General features: G+C 51.5%; 1 protein-coding gene across 1 annotated transcript in view; it reads left to right on the top strand.

The window, feature by feature from the left end:
- SRL (sarcalumenin) overlaps positions 1-5,647 on the top strand; it is a 44,616-nt gene that overhangs the window by 10,781 nt on the left and 28,188 nt on the right.

Genomic DNA, 5,647 nt, shown 5'->3' with positions numbered 1-5,647 from the left:
CAGGGCCGAGGGGCACCTGACGGTTCTTGCAGCAGGCTCCTAAGCCTGCCGCGACCTTCCAGGCACCCCCCCACCCGTGATCTAATGGGTGGCGCGCAGGGTCAATTGAAACCCCCCCCCTGTCCTTCTGGCAGATACGCCACTGCTCCTGATGGGCACTGGAGATTTGGTTGGCTGTGCAGATTTTCCAAAAACGAAGTAAATAAAAACAAAAACCAACCAACTGCATCAGTGAATCTAGCACTGAGGGTTCTTGGCCCTTAAATGGCACGTTTGACTTTGAAGAGAACGTTCTCAGGCAAATCCATTTTTTAACAAACTTGCTAACGCCTTTGAATGCGTTAGCTTTAGAGGCTCAGGATGTGTCCGGCACAGGATATTAGGTGGCATCCATGTTTGTCCCTCGCAGCGCTTGAAGGAGAGGGACAGGTGGGTCCTCCCTCTACAGCGTCTGGCAGACTCGTTGGTTTTCCCTGCGAGTCTTCCCAGTTGCCACATGAACTGAGTCGCATTCTTTCGCTGCCCCGCATGGTTGCTGAGGATAACCTGGGTACCCAGCAATGTGGCCAGACTCCTGGGGTGCTGCATCTTGATTTCCCTGGAACCGGTAACATTCTTTTAATTTTTTTTGTGTGAACATTTTTGACCTTGTGTGGGGAGATAACCCCACGTTGCATCACCTTCAGCAGGGCTTCCTGAGAGCCAGTGTGGTGTGGTGCAGTGGTTAAGGTTGGAACCCAGTTCGAATCCTCACTCATGCCATGGAAGCTGGCTGGGTCACCTTGGCCCAGTCACACTCTCTCAGTCCCAGCCCTAGCCCTGGCTAGTATTTGGGTAGGAGACCTCCAAGGAAGACCAGGGGGTAACCTGGAGGCAGGCAGCTGGGGTTGCCGTAAGTTGGCTGTGACTTAGTGGCAAAAAGGAAGTGAGCTCAGCCAAGAGTAAGCTGACCAGATGTCCCACTTTGGGCGGGACAGTCCCACCTTCACACAATTTGTCCCGCGTCCCGCGGGTTAGTTCCATTGTCCCAATTTTTGGGAGGCTGCCGCACTGCCTTCTGGGGCGCAAGGCAGTGTGGCAGCCTCCCGCGCCTGGCAGCAGGAGCACGACCTTCTGGGGTGCTGCTGTTTCCCGCCCTGTGACAGGGCGGGAAACGGCCGCGCCCCAGAAGGCCGTGCGCTCCTGCGGCTGCGCGCGTGCGCAGCCACCTACCCCCTCCCGGTTCACAAATGTGACCATCTGGTCACCTTAGCCAAGAGGGACTCTTGTCCCACATCAGATTGGCTGTGCAGATGTTCTAAAACATTGTCTTGGTGGAGCTGCTACCACAGCACAAGGATTTTTTCTGTGTGGCTGAAGGTAAGCTGAGGCGTCCATGTTTGTGGCTAGCTGGGCCTCCTGTGGCAGCCATTTTGTGGCGGTGCCCACCATGCTGTGTCAGGAGTCCGAAAGGGCTTGTGGGCTCCGCAGGGTTGGGGGCCCCTGGTCTAAGCTCATGGCCAGTAACTTCTTCAGTTATTATCTGTACTTCACCCCAAACAGGTCTGCATGACTTTGCAACGCTTTCAAGTGCACCTGCTGTCTGTGTCTTTCTAGGTGCCGTTAACAGCAGCTACCGCCAATGAAATAGTACTTAAAAAAACTTGCTAGGGTACAGTACCAGTGCACGAGGAAAGTCACACATTTTTTTTCTGTTATACACTGTGTCCACAACCCTTAAACTTCCAGAGGAAAGTTGGCAGAACTGTGCAGATGGGCATGCTCTGGCTGGGGGAGGGGCGCTGTGGCCAGGGCGTAGCTCCAGCAGCCCGGAAGATGCTGACAGACGGCACGCTTTAGGAAGCTTGTCTCCAAGAGCAGACAAGTGCCCCCCCCCCACCTTGGGGCTCCCAGCGGGTGTGCAGTGAGCAGCCGTGCAGAGACAGCCTGGCCTAGCAGAGCTATTTTTAGGAGATACCAGGGACATAATAAAGCAGAGGTGTCCAACTTTGGCACTTCAGATGTTCATGGGTCGATTCCCCACCGGAAAAATGAACGTAGATACTAACCGGTTTGGGAAAAACCGGGACCTTTTGAGTATAGTTTCAACGTCCCCACTGTAGCTTCTGCCCCACAAACAATAGTTGTTCCCAGAAATGCAGCAGCAACGAAGGATTCCCCACTGAGGCAGATTGAACACGCAATCTGCTCAGGAGCTATCCTGATTGGCTGCTGCATTGTGTTGGGGTGGGATTTTTAAATGTATTTTTAACCTTGCGGATCCACATCTGCACGAGCATGCACAGAACGACTCTACACGGAGATGAAGGAACAGGCAATTAAAGCAAATCCCTGTTTCCATGCACCTCCATGTAGTCGGATCCACGTGGATGGCTGTGCGTGGTGTGCATGGTGGCTGCTTCAGGGAGCGCCTGTTTGCCCTCACTGGCCACTGCTGGCAATGGGATTTCTCTGCAGCAAGTGGAAGAGGGTCAGACACTGCCTACTACATACATACATACATACACACACACATACACACACGTGTGTGTATATATATGCACGCGCACACACGCGCACGCACACACACACACACATCAATATCAATCATATTGCCCTGTAGGCAGTGGTGGGATCCAAAAATTTTAGTAACAGGTTCCCATGGTGGTGGGATTCAAACTGTGGCGTAGCGCCAATGGGGCTGGGTGGGGCACGACGGGGGCGTGGCTGGGCATTCCAGGGATGGGGCATTCCTGGGCGAGGCTGTGGCAAGGACGCAGCCGCTGCGCCGGTCCTTGGGCGGGAAACGAATGCACGCAGGCGCAGGCTGCCACGCACGCCAGCGCACCTCCCGTTAGACTGCTTCAAGTTCTGCGCACTACTGCTGAGAGGAGGGTGTAACTAAGGCAAAAATCACGTGGCAAAATCACCAATTAGTAACTCCCTCTCGGCACACACAAATAATTAGTAACCTACTCTCGGGAACCTGTGAGAACCTGCTGGATCCCACCTCTGCCTGTAGGGTGACTATGTTAAGTACTACTGATGTAATTTTGGAATAGTTGCAGGTTAATGCAGAGAGCAGGGCCGGAGTAAGGGGAACTGCGCCCAGGGCACGCATGCGCCCTGTGCCCTGCCACACCCCCACCCGCCCCCATACCGGCACACAACCCGGTGCATCACGTGCGCAGCCCCCCGCCCCCTTTGTGCTATGCCACTGGCAGAGAACCAGCCCGGTGTAGTGGTTAAGAGCAGAGGACTCTCATCTGTAGAACTGGGTTTGATGCTGCTCCATGGCAGGGGTGGACTCCAATCTGGTGAAGTGGATTTGTTTTCCTTCTCTTACACATGAAGCCTGCTGGGTGACCTGGGGCTAGTCCTTAAAGGAAGAGAAAAACAGGGTGTAAATTCAGACTCTTCTTCAGTAAAAGAAGCCGCTGTCTTCCGTTTTTAGAGGGGCAGAGTCCTTCACACAGGGCATTTCAGGCAGTAGTTTGGCCCAGGATTCCACTGTGTGTACCTGCAGAGGACATCTTTTAATTTGTCACTTGAGAAGTTGGGTTCTGGCAACTTCCAGGGTTATGAATGAATGATATTAATGCAAAAGAAGATAGGGAAGATATTAATTCAAGATATTAAGATATTAATGCAAAAGAAAACGGAATACAGGCTGGTGCCTTGTGGGGGAGGGGGGGGTCTATATTTTTATTCCAGGTGGATATAAGCACCAGTGGATTGAATCCTTCATCCTCGCAGAGGCAGGTGAAGGGCTGGCAGAGTCCAGAGTGTTGAGGCTGCGCATGAGACCCGCCTGGGAGGGGGTGACAAAGTAGAGTGGGGAGGGGGACGGACTGCAGCAGTGGTGGACTGTTGTGTGTTGGGGAAGGGGGAGACAGCTTGTGTCTTGGCTCCCCCCTCCAATAAGGGAAGGGAAAGAGTTGGCCAGTGTGGAGACGTTTGATCCGACTCTCTTGCTGTGTGCTGATGCTCTGTCCTGAATAAGTGCAGGAAGTGGTCGAAAGAGGCACCAACTTGAGAGAGGGTGCAATCAATCAGTGGGGGCCTCATGCTCTGGCTTGTTTGTGATGCTCTCAGCATGGGGCTGCACATCGAAGCAAGCGTGAGGTGCAGTGGCGTAGCCACCAGGGCACAGGGGGCACGTTGCACCGGGTGCACGCCTGCAGGGGGCGCCAAAACTCAAAAATGTATTTTAAAAAATATTTTACTGTTTTTACTTTGTCGGCTGGCAGGGGGCGCACTTTTAAGACTAGTGGCACCAAAATTTCAGGTTATCATCAGGGGACACTCCTGATGATACTGTCCAGGTTTGGTGAAGTTTGGTTTAGGGGGTCCAAAGTTATGGATCCCCAAAGGGGGTGCCCCATCCCCCATTGTTTCCAATGGGAGCTATAGTAGATGTGGCTTCCCTTTGCGGATCCATAACTTTGGACCCCCTGAACCAAACTTCACTAAACCTGGGTGGTATCATAAGGATACTCTCTTGCTGATACTAGCCAGGTTTGGTGAAGTTTGGTTTAGGGAATCCAAAGTTATGGACCCCCAAAAGGGGTTCCCCAGCCCCCATTGTTTCCAATGGGAGCTAATAGTAGATAGGGCTTCCCTTTGAGGGTCCATAACTTTGGATCCCCTGAACCAAACCTCACTCAACCTGGGTGGTATCATCAGGATAGTAGCCTGAAAGTAGCCTGAAATTTTGGTACTTCTAACTTAAACATTGCTCCCCTAACTGGCACCCTCAAATTGTCCCCAGATTCTGGTTCCTTCTGGCCCCTTCTGAGTGGATTTAAAGGGAGAATCTGGGCTCCCTCGATTAAAAAACATTGAAAGTATTGTCGAAGGCTTTCACAGATGGATTCACCTGGTTGTTGTGGGTTTTCCGGCTGAGTGGCTGTGGTCTGGTAGATCTTGTTCCTAATGTTTCTCCTGCATCTGTGGCTGGCATCTTCAGAGATGTATCACAGAGAGAAGTCTGTAATAAGAGAAGTCTGGACACAGTGTATAACAGACTTCTCTCTGTGATACACCTCTGAAGATGCCAGCCACAGATGCAGGTGAAATATTAGGAACAAGATCTACCAGATCACAGTCACACAGCCTGGAAAACACACAACAACCAACATTGAAAGTGATTCTGTTTTTTTTTTTTGCGGGGGGGGGGGGGATCTACCCTGAAACAGCATCATTTTCAATGTTGTTTGAACTAGGGTGCCCAGATTCTCCCTTTAAGGTGGATTTAAAAGGAGAATCTGGGCTCCCTTGTCTAAGCAATATTGAAAGTGATGCTTTTTTTGAGGGGGGGGGGTGAATCCTCCCTGAAACAGCACCACTTTCAATGTTGTTTAAACTAGAGAGCCCAGATTCTCCCTTTAAGGTGGATTTAAAAGAAGAATCTGGGCTCTTTAGTCTAAACAACATTAAAAAGGCATGATGATACTGTTATTTCAGTGGATTCCCCCGGATTCTACCCTCAAACAACATCATCACTTTCTCAATGTTGTTTCAACCAGGGAGTCCAGATTTGTGAGTTGGGGCATGTTCTATAATGTGATTGTGACTTTGAGATGACATGGTGCAAAAAATTGTTCTTTGGTCATAGTGGGGCAAAGTGGGGAGGGCGGCTCTTGGTCGTGGGAGGCCGCCCATCCAT

Source organism: Sphaerodactylus townsendi, linkage group LG04, assembly GCF_021028975.2.
Source record: "Sphaerodactylus townsendi isolate TG3544 linkage group LG04, MPM_Stown_v2.3, whole genome shotgun sequence".
NCBI classification, from domain to species: Eukaryota; Metazoa; Chordata; class Lepidosauria; order Squamata; family Sphaerodactylidae; genus Sphaerodactylus; species Sphaerodactylus townsendi.
This window is presented reverse-complemented; position numbering and strand designations above follow the sequence as displayed.